General features: G+C 44.5%; 1 protein-coding gene across 4 annotated transcripts in view; it reads right to left on the bottom strand.

Annotated features, from left to right (window-relative positions):
* LOC141127830 (inosine-uridine preferring nucleoside hydrolase-like) overlaps window positions 1–14,888 on the bottom strand; it is a 46,164-nt gene that overhangs the window by 25,120 nt on the left and 6,156 nt on the right. The window contains exon 1 of one of the 4 annotated variants that reach the window (XM_073614644.1): window positions 4,406–4,426. The exons of the other annotated variants lie outside the window; for them this stretch is intronic. The gene's annotated coding sequence lies outside the window, so the exon portion shown is untranslated. Of the gene's footprint in view, window positions 1–4,405; window positions 4,427–14,888 lie in introns of those variants that run through there. 4 annotated transcript variants of the gene reach the window in all.

Here is a 14,888-nt window from a genome sequence, read left to right as displayed (position 1 = left end):
CATCCCTGTAACTGATCCAATCTGCAAGAGAGCCTGTTCTTTTGAAAAAGAGCAGACTTTATGGCTGGATCACCAGATGAAAATAAAGGAAAGAAAGCCTAAAAATGAAAATGGTTGCAGCAACCACATCTAAGAATTGGTAATTTGCAATATATAATTGTTCGCTCTTGGGTTTAATACTGCTTTAAAGCGGAGTTCCACCCATTTTTTTTACTTTGTCTGTATGAGCTAGGGACATGCAGCACTTTTGGGTGCCTTTTTTTTTTTTTTTTTTTTGCTCGTAAATACCTTATTTTATTTAGTCTTTCCCCATTACTTCCTCCTTTCCAACCGTCTAGGTCAGTGGTTCTCAACCTTGCTAGTGCCGTGACCCTTTGATAAAATTTTCCAAATTGTGGGGACCCCTAACAGTAAAATTATTTTCGTAGTGTGGGTTGTCAGCACCCAAGGCAAGACAAGTAATTTGCGCCCTAAGGCTATGTTTCCACTAGTGCGTCCCCAAAGTCGCGCGATTTTGCCGCGATTTTTACCGCGACTTTTTACCGCGATTTGAAGCAATGCCTGTATCTATGGACCTCAAGTCGCATAGAAGTGGGACCAAAGTAGTGCAGGGACTACTTTGAAGTCGCTGCGACTTGAAGTCGCACAGATATGAACGGTACTCATTGGAAATCATGGGAAACAATTTGTCATGCGACTTTTCAGTCCCAAGTCGCATGAAAAGTCGCACTAGTGGAAACAGAGCCTTAATGGACATTTAGCGCTCCCTGAGTCCCTTCCGCTTGTACAGTATTGAAACCCTTTATGATACATTTTAGGATGTACCACTCTCCTCCTTTCTTTCTCTATGCTAATTTCTTGTTTTTTCCCCATCCCTCTCTCTAGCCATCTTTCTTGTTCTTTCTCTTATGCCGCGTACACACGATCAGACTTTCTGGCATACTTGGTCCGGCACACTTTCCGACGGACTTTGTCCGCCAGGTGCGCCGGACTTTAAAACGGACGGACTTGCCCACACACGACCGGACTTTCCGGCAGGCTAAATCCACCCGTCTTTCCGACGGACTTTCACCGGAGTTACGGCGGACTTTCAGAATGAACGGACTTGCCCACACATGGACAAGTCCGTTCATTTTGAACGTGACTAAGGTACGACGGGACTAGAAAAGGAAGTCAATCTTGCCGCTTTTATCGGCGAGATTGACACCTTGTGAGCCCCGTTGCGGAGCATACCAGGCCCTTAGGTCTGGAATGGATTATAAAGGGAACCCCCTACGCCGAAAAAACGTCGTGGGGTCCCCCCTAAAATCCATACCAGACCCCGATCTGAGCACGCAGCCCGGCCGGTCAGGAAAGGGGGTGGGGATGAGCGAGCAGCCCCCCCCTCCTGAACCGTACCAGGCCGCATGCCCTCAACATGGGGGGGGTGCCTTGGGGTAGGGGGGGGCCCTGCGGGGCCCCCCCACCCCAAAGCACCTTGTCCCCATGTTGATGAGGACAAGGGCCTCTTCCCGAAAACCCTGGCCGTTGGTTGTCGGGGTCTGCGGGCGGGGGGCTTATCGGAATCCGGGAGCCCCCTATAATAAGAGGGCCCCCAGATCCTGGCCCCCCACCCTATGTGAATGAGTATGGGGTACATGGTACCCCTACCCATTCACCTAGGGAAAAAGCGTCAATAATAAAACACACTACACACGTTTTTAAAATAATTTATTAAACAGCTCCGGGGGGGGTCTTCCTCCGGCTTCGGGGGTTGTCTTCCGGCTTCGGGGGTCCCTCCGATTCCTCTTCTCCCGGCGTCTGGTTGGTTCTTCTCCGCTCCCTCCGGCCTCTTCTCCCGGTGTTCCAGTTCTTCGGCCGGCTCCTCCGCTGTCTTCAGGCTGCTCTTTTGCCAGCGGAGGTCCGGACTTCTGGGCTTCTTGTCTTCTTCCCTTTTCTCTTCTCCAGATGTTGACACGACAATCTCTCCGGCTGGACTGCTCTCTGAGCGCTCCGTTGTGACTTATATAGGCGGAGACCCCGCCTCCTTATGATGTCACAGTCCCTGGGCATGCTGGGACTGTGACGTTTTAGGGGGCGTGGTCAACATCACCCGGTGACCACGCCCCCTAAAATGTCACAGTCCCAGCATGCCCAGGGACTGTGCCATCATAAGGGGGCGGGGTCTCCGCCTATATAAGTCACAACGGAGCGCTCAGAGAGCAGTCCAGCCGGAGAGACCGTCGTGTCAACATCTGGAGAAGAGAAGAGGGAAGAAGACAAGAAGCCCAGAAGTCCGGACCTCCACTGGCAAAAGAGCAGCCTGAAGACAGCGGAGGAGCCGGCCGAAGAACTGGAACACCGGGAGAAGAGGCCGGAGGGAGCGGAGAAGAACCAACGGGACGCCGGGAGAAGAGGAACAGGAGGGACCCCAAAGCCGGAAGAAGACCCCCGAAGCCGGAGGAAGACCCCCCTGGAGCTGTTTAATAAATTATTTTAAAAACTTGTGTAGTGTGTTTTATTATTGACGCTTTTTCCCTAGGTGAATGGGTAGGGGTACCATGTACCCCATACTCATTCACATAGGGTGGGGGGCCGGGATCTGGGGGCCCTCTTATTATATTGGGCTCCCGGATTCCGATAAGCCCCCCGCCCGCAGACCCCGACAACCAACGGCCAGGGTTTTCGGGAAGAGGCCCTTGTCCTCATCAACATGGGGACAAGGTGCTTTGGGGTGGGGGGGCCCCCCTCCCCCAAGGCACCCCCCCATGTTGAGGGCATGCGGCCTGGTACGGTTCAGGAGGGGGGGGCGCTCGCTCGTCCCCACCCCCTTTCCTGACCGGCCGGGCTGCGTGCTCGGATTGGGGTCTGGTATGGATTTTAGGGGGGACCCCACGCCGTTTTTTCGGCGTAGGGGGTTCCCTTTATAATCCATACCAGACCTAAGGGCCTGGTATGCCCTGCGCTCGCCGCAATAGGAAAATTTGTTTTTCCTATTGCCGCGAGCGCGAAATGCAATACCCTGCCCTTGCGTCGTATCTGGTCCGTTGGACCAGCATACAGACGAGCGGGCTTTCCGTCGGACCAGCACACAGACGAGCAGACTTTCCACCAGAAACTGAGTCCGACTGAAAGATTTAAAACATGTTTCAAATCTAGGTTCGGCGGGCTTTTGGGAAAAAGTCCGTCGGAAAAGTCCGCCGGAGCCTACACACGGTCGGATTGTCCGGCGGACTCTGGTCCGCCGGACCAAGTATGCCGGAAAGTCCGCTCGTGTGTATGCGGCATTATTCTTTCTCTCCCTTTTTCTTTGTTCCTCCCCCTCTTTTCCTCTCCCTTTCATGTATTCTCTATTTTTATTCCTTCTCTTACTCCTTGGTGGGGGGCATGGGATAAGTGGCAGTGCTGGTGGGCAGTTGGGATGCATGGCAATGCTTGGGGGAATTCTGATCAGCCAACTTAGGTGCCTTTGATCAGGGTCATCTGCTGATCTGAGAACTGTAGTGGGGACTTTTAATGGCAACTATAATAACAGGTAGTGTTACTCACTGTGGGGTTGATTTACTAAAGGCCAATAGACTGTGCACCTTGGAAAGTGCAATTGCACTCTGCAAGTGCAGTTGCTCCAGAGCTTAGTAAATGAGGTAAATCTTCACTTTGCAAAGAATACCCAATCACATGCAAGGAAAATAAAAAATACAGCATTTTTGCTTGCACATGATTGTTGATGAAAGTCAGCAGAGCTTCTGCTCATTTACTAAACTCTGGAGCAACTGCTCTTGCCATGTGCAACTGCAATTTCCAAAGTGCACAGTCTTTTTGCCTTTAGTAAATCAAACCCTGTGTCTCCGACTTTGTGGTGTCTCATAACAGTGACACCTATGCCGAAATCAGGAGATAGGGTCTCCTCCAACCCCTCACACTTCACATTCCTCACCAGTCAGCTGACCTCTAGTCTCTGTCCCCCAGCCATGCTGTGAACTGAATGGGCGGCTGCGAAGAGGCTGAGTGGGCGGCCACAGGCCCCAGGGACAGCCTGGCTGGGCGGCCGCAAAAAGTCTGGGAGAGCAGCGCAGGTTTCAGGAACAACCCAGGATTTGTTGACCCCTGGCAAATCATCATTCGACCCCCAGGTTGAGAACCACTGGTGTAGGGGATTACGTCACTAGGCGATCCACAAGGGTTCCTGGGATAGCAGCCTCATGTATCCCAGGAGTCCTTGCAAATCGCCTACTGCCGAAATCTCGCGATATTTGGAAGTAGGAAATGACGCGAATGGGAGTTAGCCCAGCTGAGTGCATGCTGGGAGTTGTAGGCAATGGGGAGGGGAAAAAATATCCTGCAGAAAACCAGAGTGGTGAACCTAATGAACCGCGCTCTCTTCTCTGCTGATAGGGGAATGGGCGATCGGTGTTAACGTTCTTACAGCCCGCGGTACACAGTACACTCGGCGGCAGCTGGAGAGACTTCCTCTCCTCTCCTGTCCTTTGATTGACAGATTGCTATAGCAATGGGGCGGGAACTTGCGCCAATGCTGACATTGCTATAGCAACCTATCAGGAAGAATGGGTGTGGGATTTAGAGGTGCATGCTGGGTAATCAGCTGCACAGAAATCCAGGAAGTTAACACAGGAGGGCTTCAGATGCCCACAGCTAAAATGGAACCTGACTGCTTCCGAGATCAGTGAGTAACTTTTTTAAAAGAAAGTAAAAGTGCAAAAAATATGACATATTAGAAATGTTCATTTACATGTTATGACAATTCCAGAGCTGTCCTTAAAAAAAACTGTTTGGGGGACTGGAACTCCGCTTTAAGGAACATACATTTGTCCTTTAATGAATATATTTACATTCCAACACTGCCACCTATTGACAATTCTTGGAATTGCTCCTTTCCTTTTATTACTGCAATTTCACCATTTTCTCAGGGCATCAGCTCTGTTTGGCATATACCTGTTTCATTTATTGTGATTGAAAAAAGTTTGACAAAAACATTAAGAAGTGATAGGATTTGGACACGTGGGCATTGCATTTTGGGGTACAGAGAATGCAGCAGCAGAAGAGGGACTTTGTGGAGAAAGGAGAAGAGAAAGAGCCAGGAATTCCTCAAAAATCATATATTGACATCCTTGGGCAACACAAGATACCAATGTATGATTCTACCTGATTCCACACATAAATGAAATATTTATTTTGAAGGATCTCATCTCTAAATTCTGCATTTTTCTGATCTGTGAATATAATACTTCTTTAAATTTAACTTTCATCATTCCTTACACACAAAAAACTGCCATTATACAATATTTTAATTTAACATTGGCAGCACCTATGCTGGCTACTAAACTGAGACAAGAGAAAATCAACAAGAGTAGTCAAAAAAAAGGCAAGTTTGTAGTCTCTGTTTCATCAATGGCTTGACTAATTTTAGGGCCCATTATGCTGGTACATTGTATTTTTGTTCATAGATTAATGTGCATTGCAATAAGCTTCCTTCTAAAATGAGTGGGCTGGCAAAGCACGGAAATTTCCAAAAATAAAACCTACATCCCTATAGACTTTGGTAATAAATTCTCTGATACCTACAGTATAAAGGCAGCAGTGTATAAAGAAGATTAACTTCACAGCAAAGCATCATTCTAAACCTCACAGAGCTGGGTTTTCACATTGGTGTAACCATGACCCAATTAAATAGGTGGTAAAAAATGACCTCTTGGATACTCATAACAGCGAACACAGTTCAGCCTGTTAAATGATTAACTAAATTAACCAAGATGATTTATGGGATTATTATAAGTCATTTATTGGTCAAAGCAGGTCACCAAAATTAGAGTTTATGATAGAATTATAAAGCTGTATACCAGCTCAGTGCTCTTGGTACCCACATGAGGAATAATTTAGCAGTATACACATGAGTGAAATAGACTGGAAAAATACTTGCGAAACACGATTGTAAATTGGAGTAGACTTATTGAGTTAGAATTAAAATCAAAAGCCCAAAAATATCCCCTTCTCCCCTGGTTTAAATCTGAATGGCAGAAAAAAAAATACCCTTGTAGTTGCCCTTTTTTGGGGAAAAAAGACACTTTCATGAATTAAAAAAAAAAAAAAAAAATTTGTATAATGTGAAAGATGATGTTTTGCAGAGTAAATAAATACCTCACATGCCATGCTTTGAAATTGCACACACCCGTGGAATGGCGACAAACTACGGTACCTAAAAATCTCCATAGGCGACATTTAAAGAACATTAACGGTTACCAGGTTAGTTACAGAGGAGGTCCTTTGCCAGAAATATTGCTCTAAATCTGACGATTGTGGCAATACCTCACATGTGTGATTTGAACACCGTTTACATTTGCGGATGCGACTTACGTATGCACTTTAAATTTTTTATATTTTTATTATTTATTTTATTAAAATTTTTTTACATTGTCCCTTTAAAAAAAAATGATCACTTTTATTGCTGTCACAAGGAATGTAAACATCCCTTGTGGCAGTAATAGGCATTGACAGGTACTCTTTATGGAGGGATTGGGGACCCCCAATCCCTCCTTTGCACTTAAAAGTATTCAGATCGCCAAAATTGGCGATTCTGAATACTGTAATTTTTTTAAAAATCAGCGCCAGTGGCAGCCGAGTAAACCGAAAGTGACGTTGTGATGTCGCTTCCGGGATTTTACATCGGAGACCTGATCAAAGCCGGATCTGGTTTTGTCCGGGCTCAGCCTTGCCGGGACGGGAGAGCCCGGGAAGAGCAGAAGCTGCAGGCATCAACCCAGTTTAACCCATTCAGGCCATGAACGCAAATTTGCATACGGTCGGCATGAAGGGGTTAAAGCAACCTCCCCCGACACACACTTCTATCTCCCATCTAGGAAAATGTGTGAGAAGTTATCAGGCTGATAACAGAGCTAAGGAGCAAGAGACAGCTACAGGACATAGTTCTTTGAAGAGAGATAAGAAAACACTGCAGATATAGGTGCCCAGCTCAAATTTCATGAATCGGGTTTACATCCACTTCAACTTACCTGTGTCATACACCACACAGATAGAGTATATGCAAATCTGACTTTTTCTGTAACAGTCAACTGGTGCTTGACTGCTCCTAATTGCTAATTCTACCAATAATTCAGACATACAGTTTCACTGAAGGTTACACTGTTCATACATTTTTTTCCATATATGCCTGGTTTCAGTTGCCCAGGCTTGTGTTTTTCCTAGGGCTGAAACAACTAATCGATTAATGGACAACTAATCGATTATGAAATTAATCGATTACTATTTTCGTAATCGATTAATTGGCCAGTAACACAATGGGGTTAAAAAAAAAACTAAAATAAGCCCTTTATAGTACAAAACGAGCAAATAATCGCTACTGTAAATATTACTTTCACAGTTCTACAGTAAAAAAAAAAAAATGAACCCCAGTAGTGATTATCTGTTTTTCTTTGTACTATAAAGGGCTAATTTTAGTTTTTTTAACCCAATTATGTTACTAAACGTCTTAGACCTGGTTCACATCTATGTGTTTAGTGCTTTTTGCAGAAAGGCACTACAGTCCATTTACATGGTTTCCTATGGGACACGTTCACATCTATGCTTTTTTCAGCCGCTGCCTATTTGGAAAGAGTCAGGGACTTTTTTTAATGCAAAACAGTGCTTTTTTTGGTTCAATATACTTCAATGGAAAAGCTGCAGAAAAGCATGTAATTATTGCAGCAGTTTTTGTTTTTTTATTCTTCCCAACAAATTGGTTAAAAATAAATGCAAAAACGCAAATCGCAGCACAATCACGTGCGCAAAAGTCAAAACGCACACCAAAAAGCACTGCAGAAGCAGATCAAAAGCAAACTGCATTAGGTGTGTACCGAGCCTTATGCTGGCCACACCGATCAATTTTCAGATGAAATATTCAGAGGAGAATATTCAGACGAAAAATCTTTGTACTTTCGCTGAATGAAAGAATGTTGTTTGAAATTTTCACTTGGTTTTTAACATTCTGTTTTTAAAATGAATATAATTTCTGAAAGAAAACCACATACACTGTCTGAAAATTCCTTTCACCAAGAAGTTTGCTAATATTTCAAAATTTTCCCGTCACTGTGGTTGAAAATGAACGTCGATTTGACCCCACTAAAGATTAAAAAAAATCGAACGAACGTTCTTAAAATAACATTTTTTTTTTTTTTAAGGAAGACGTGGTTTGTTAAGTAAAAAATGTGATCTTGGAGTCTGATGATATTTACCAGATTCACATTTTAATAGTATATACAGTATATATCTCCTCTAATAGTATATACAGTATAAATCTCTTCTGTCTGTTATTCTCAGAGTGGATTAGATATTTTGCTCCCTAACTATATAGCTGGTTATTTATATTTACCACTGCATAGAGATATACAAGAATAAATTGCCTTTTTTTTTTAAAACTTTACATATTAACTAAATTATACACCACACTTTTTTCTTTTAAGATTATTAACCAATTAATCGAAACAATAATCGGCCAACTAATCGATTATGAAAATAATCGTTAGTTGCAGCCCTAGTTTTTCCTATAGCATACGTCCAAACGGTCCTGTGTTCTGTGGGACTGTCCTCGTATTTCAACAAAATCCTGGCATCTCATGGATCTGGGTTCTAATCCAGCTTGCAGTGGTGCTCTTGCACTGGGCACCCTGGGACCTGTCCTGCATCTCCTGACACCATGATCGCCCACTTTGTGGCAGCTAGCACCTCTCCCTGTTAGCTGTCTATCACAAAAATACATGTCAGAGCTGAGAGAAGCTTCCCCTAGGCTCCTCCTTGGCTCTAACGTGTATCATGCACAACAGGAGGAGAAGATGGGAGAGAAGTTGTGCTGGGATGGGGAAGAGGTGTTGCGCTGGGAGAAGTGGATGGGAGGGGGGGACTTTTTTCTTGGAAGGGAAACTAGGGGAGGGTGTAGGAGGATATGTGCTGGGGGGAATTTGTGATAGAATTGAGGAGTGGATTTGGGCTAGAAGGGGGTATAAAGAAGGCACAGAGTAGTTAAAGAACAACTTTATTTAGACAGATGTAAAATTACATGGCAATCAGCAACTGCTGAGACAATGAACACATTGGTGGGGGTTGTAATGTACAGTAGAGTTAACAGAACACAGTGGTTTGCTCAATGTAGTGTACATAATGACCAATAAAGTTCAGTCATCCTGGTACACTAGTCTATGTCTCTCCTCCAATAAAGAACCTGGCTGCATGCAGTCTTTAAAAGTGAGACTTTAGTTTTGTTTTAAGGGGTCCCAGTAGATATTAAACTGTGCAGCTTTGCAAAATGTTTTATTTTATTATCATACCTGTAGGCCATTTGGGCCTCCCAGGAGCCTGGCCGAAAAACCAAAAGTTACCAATCCCCACAACCTGCCTTGTTGCTAGGACATGAAAACAATTGGATGCTCACTCCAGGCATTTCAGGAGCAAAAAAAACAATGGTTCTAGCAACAACGTTGGGATTGCTAACTGGAAGATTTTTAGCCAGGTTGCAGCTGGTGGTGTCTTTTTCCAATAGTGACAGTGCTGTCACCTGAACTCCCTCCTCTTCACTTGTCCCAGGCTCTGACTTGTCTGAACCAGCAGCCCCCCCAAAGTACATGTAGCGTCGGAGGATAAATACTGCCATGTTCTGTTGCAGCTCATTTGCCTGTGTGATAGGAGCCACACTGTTGGCCATCTCCATCCAAGCAAGGCTGTGTATGACAATAACACCAAATGTCTGGCAATGCTTCTTTCATCCCCATGAGCTCAAGGAGGAAGAAGAGGAGAGAAGATAGAAGAAAGGAAAAAGAGATGGAGATTGGACAGGCATCAAGGGGGACATTTCTTACCTCCATAATCCCATGAGTATTGTTGAGGACAGTGTTGTGCTCAGTGACAGCAAGGACTCAAGGTCCTCTATTGCAGGCATTTTGTGAAGAATTGGGTCTTTTATGATCAAATGCCCACGCAAAAATCCCAGGATTTGGGTCATCAAAGAAAGGGAACACTATCCGGTACAAGGATAAAATGGCAGATCTACTGCCTCCATCTCAGAAGGAGCACAGCATACAGCACTTTGAGGAGGTGCTGGGTAAGAACCTATCTGCTGCATTTCCTAACGGTCAACTCTGATGACCACCATGCCTCCAGTCCTCTGATCCCTGAAAGGAGGAGGAGTAGTGGCAGTGGCTGCCTTGGCATCACTTTTCAGAATGTTTTTAGACCACAGTGGCCAGGCCTGGTTCCCGGCAACACTTGCAGGCAGTGCCTGAGGCGCATGATTACTTACTACATCGGGTCCGAGACTGAAGTGGACAGGACTGGCTGGAGCTTGCACAGTATGCATTGGATCTTTTGGCTTGCCCTGCAGTAGGCAATTCTGGCTATTGACTGATGGTGTGGATAGGCTCACTTTTGTTAAATGCTAAACTGCTTACATACTGTCTGGCCACTAAACGATATTTGTGGCCATTGTCTCTTAAAGTGTTACTAAACCCAGGACCCTGGATTCACTAAATCTGGTTTCCCACAATACACAGAACATGGAAATGCGATTAATTTAGTAAATACAGTGGGGACGGAAAGTATTCAGACCGCCTTAAATTTTTCACTTTTTGTTATATTGCAGCCATTTGCTAAAATCATTTAAGTTTTTTTCCTCATTAATGTACACAGAGCACCCCATATTGACAGAAAAACACAGAATTTTTGACCCTTTTGCAGATTTATTAAAAAAGAAAAACTGAAATATCACATGGTCCTAAGTATTCAGACCCTTTGCTGTGACACTCATATATTTAACTCTGGTGCTGTCCATTTCTTCTGATCATCCTTGAGATGGTTCTACACCTTCATTTGAGTCCAGCTGTGTTTGATTATACTGATTGGACTTGATTAGGAAAGCCACACACCTGTCTATATAAGACCTTACAGCTCACAGTGCATGTCAGAGCAAATGAAAATCATGAGGTCAAAGGAACTGCCTGAAGAGCTCAGAGACAGAAATTGTGGCAAGGCACAGATCTGGCCAAGGTTACAAAAAAATTTCTGCTGCACTTAAGGTTTACTAAGAGCACAGTGGCCTCTATGATCTTTAAATGGAAGACGTCTGGGACGACCAGAACAGACAGAAGAGATATATACTGTCTATACTGTCAGTTTGTGACAGTTAGTGTGGTAGGGCAGTTAGTATTAGCCCCCTTTAGTTCTAGGATACCCCCCTAACCCCCCCTAATAAAGTTTTAACCCCTTGATCACCCCCCCCCGTTGCCAGTGTCACTAAGCGATCGTTTTTCTGATCGCTGTATTAGTGTCACTGGTGATGCTAGTTAGGGAGGTAAATATTTAGGTTCGCCGTCAGCGTTTTATACCTGCGTTTTGCCCCTCCGCCCGGCCCAGCCCACCCAAGTGCAGTATCGATCGATCACTGTCACTTACTAAACGCATAACTGCAGGGTTCGCAGAGTCAGGCCTGATCCCTGTGATCGCCAACAGTTTTTTTTTGTAGCATTTTGGTGAACTGGCAAGCACCAGCCAAAGCCAGCGTCAGGTTAGCGCCAGTACCGCTAACACCCACGCACGCACCGTACACCTCCCTTAGTGGTATAGTATCTGAACGGATCAATATCTGATCCGATCAGATTTATACTAGCGTCCCCAGCAGTTTAGGGTTCCCAAAAACGCAGTGTTAGCAGGATCAGCCCAAATACCTGCTAGCACCTGCGTTTTGCCCCTCTGCCCGGCCCAGCCCAGCCCACCCAAGTGCAGTATCGATCAATCACTGTCACTTACAAAACACTAAACACACATAATTGCAGCGTTCGCAGAGTCAGGTCTGATCCCTGCGATCGCTAACAGTTTTTTTTTTTTGGTAGCGTTTTGGTGAACTGGCAAGCACCAGCCCCAAGCAGCGTCAGGTTAGTGCCAGTACCGCTAACACCCACGCACGCACCGTACACCTCCCTTAGTGGTATAGTATCTGAACGGATCAATATCTGATCCGATCAGATTTATACTAGCGTCCCCAGCAGTTTAGGGTTCCCAAAAACGCAGTGTTAGCAGGATCAGCCCAAATACCTGCTAGCACCTGCGTTTTGCCCCTCTGCCCGGCCCAGCCCAGCCCACCCAAGTGCAGTATCGATCAATCACTGTCACTTACAAAACACTAAACACACATAATTGCAGCGTTCGCAGAGTCAGGTCTGATCCCTGCGATCGCTAACAGTTTTTTTTTTTTGGTAGCGTTTTGGTGAACTGGCAAGCACCAGCCCCAAGCAGCGTCAGGTTAGTGCCAGTAGCGCTAACACCCACGCACGCACCGTACACCTCCCTTAGTGGTATAGTATCTGAACGGATCAATATCTGATCCGATCAGATCTATACTAGCGTCCCCAGCAGTTTAGGGTTCCCAAAAACACAGTGTTAGGGGGATCAGCCCAGATACCTGCTAGCACCTTCGTTTTGCCCCTCCGCCCGGCCCAGCCCAGCCCACCCAAGTGCAGTATCGATCGATCACTGTCACTTACAAAACACTAAACGCATAACTGCAGCGTTCGCAGAGTCAGGCCTGATCCCTGCGAACGCTAAGTTTTTTTTGGTAGCGTTTTGGTGAACTGGCAAGCACCAGCGGCCTAGTACACCCCGGTCGTAGTCAAACCAGCACTGCAGTAACACTTGGTGACGTGGCGAGTCCCATAAGTGCAGTTCAAGCTGGTGAGGTGGCAAGCACAAGTAAGCAAGCAAGCGCGGATATAGGCGTGACACCCGCTATTATTGTCCCTCCTGTCCTGACAATCCTGGTCTTTGCATTGGTGAATGTTTTGAACGCTACCATACACTAGTTGAGTATTAGCGTACAGCATTGCACAGACTAGGCACACTAACACAGGGTCTCCCAAGATGCCATCTCATTTTGAGAGACCAGAACCTGGAACCGGTTACAGTTATAGAAGTTACAGTTACAAAAAAACGTGAAAAAAAAAAATATATATAAAATTAAAAAAAAATAGTTGGCGTTTTACTGTTCTCTCTCTCTCTCTATTGTTCTGCTCTTTTTTACTGTATTCTATTCAGCAATGTTTTATTGTTATTATGTTTTATCATGTTTGGTTTTCAGGTATGCAATTTTTTATACTTTACCGTTTACTGTGTTTTATTGTTAACCATTTTTTTGTCTTCAGGTACGCCATTCACGACTTTGAGTGGTTATACCAGAATGATGCCTGCAGGTTTAGGTATCATCTTGGTATCATTCTTTTCAGCCAGCGGTCGGCTTTAATGTAAAAGCAATCCTAGCGGCTAATTAGCCTCTAGACTGCTTTTACAAGCAGTGGGAGGGAATGACCCCCCCTCCACCATCTTCCTCTGGCTCTCCTGTCTCAACAGGGAACCTGAGAATGCAGCCGGTGATTCAGCCAGCTAACCATAGAGCTGATCAGAGACCAGAATGGCTCCAAACATCTCTATGGCCTAAGAAACCGGAAGCTACGAGCATTTCATGACTTATATTTCGCCGGATGTAAACATCGCCATTGGGAAATTGGGAAAGCATTTTATCACACCGATCTTGGTGTGGTCAGATGCTTTGAGGGCAGAGGAGAGATCTAGAGTCTAATAGACCCAAATTTTTTCAAAAAAGAGTACCTGTCACTACCTATTGCTATCATAGGGGATATTTACATTCCCTGATATAACAATAAAAATGATTTTAAAAAAAATGAAAGGAACTGTTTAAAAATAAGATAAAAAAAAAAAAAAAAAAAAAAAAAAAAAAGCACCCTGTCCCCCCCTGCTCTCGCGCTAAGGCGAACGCAAGCGTCGGTCTGGCGTCAAATGTAAACAGCAATTGCACCATGCATGTGAGGTATCACCGCGAAGGTCAGATCCAGGGCAGTAATTTTAGCAGTAGCCCTCCTCTGTAAATCTAAAGTTGTAACCTGTAAAGGCTTTTAAAAATGTATTTAGTTTGTCGCCACTGCATGTTTGTGCGCAATTTTAAAGCATGTCATGTTTGGTATCCATGTACTCGGCCAAAGATCATCTTTTTTATTTCATCAAACATTTGGGCAATATAGTGTGTTTTAGTGCATTAAAATTTTAAAAAGTGTGTTTTTTCCCCAAAAAATGCGTTTGAAAAATCGCTGTGCAAATACCGTGTGAAAAAAAAAATTAAACACCCACCATTTTAATCTGTAGGGCATTTGCTTTAAAAAAATATATAATGTTTGGGGGTTCAAAGTAATTTTCTTGCAAAAAAAATTTTTTTTCATGTAAACAAAAAGTGTCAGAAAGGGCTTTGTCTTCAAGTGGTTAGTAGAGTGGGTGATGTGTGTGATATAAGCTTCTAAATGTTGTGCATAAAATGCCAGGACAGTTCAAAACCCCCCCAAATGACCCCATTTTGGAAAGTAGACACCCCAAGCTATTTGCTGAGAGGCATGTCGAGTCCATGGAATATTTTATATTGTGATACAAGTTGCGGGAAAAAGACAATTTTTTTTTTTTTTTGCACAAAGTTGTCACTAAATGATATATTGCTCAAACATGCCATGGGAATATGTGAAATTACACCCCAAAATACATTCTGTTGCTTCTCCTGAGTACGGGGATACCACATGTGTGAGACTTTTTGGGAGCCTAACCGCGTACGGGACCCTGAAAACCAAGCACCGCCCTTCAGGCTTTCTAAGGGCGTAAATTTTTGATTTCACTCTTCACTGCCTATCACAGTTTCGGAGGCCATGGAATGCCCAGGTGGCACAAACCCCTCCCAAATGACCCTATTTTGGAAAGTAGACACCCCAAGCTATTTGCTGAGAGGTATAGTGAGTATTTTGCAGACCTCACTTTTTGTCACAAAGTTTTGAAAATTGAAAAAAGAAAAAAAAAAAAATGTT

Source organism: Aquarana catesbeiana, linkage group LG02 (assembly GCF_042186555.1).
Source record: "Aquarana catesbeiana isolate 2022-GZ linkage group LG02, ASM4218655v1, whole genome shotgun sequence".
Taxonomy (NCBI): Eukaryota; Metazoa; Chordata; class Amphibia; order Anura; family Ranidae; genus Aquarana; species Aquarana catesbeiana.
The sequence above is the reverse complement of the archived record's forward strand: the minus strand, read 5'-3'. Positions and strand labels throughout refer to the sequence as shown.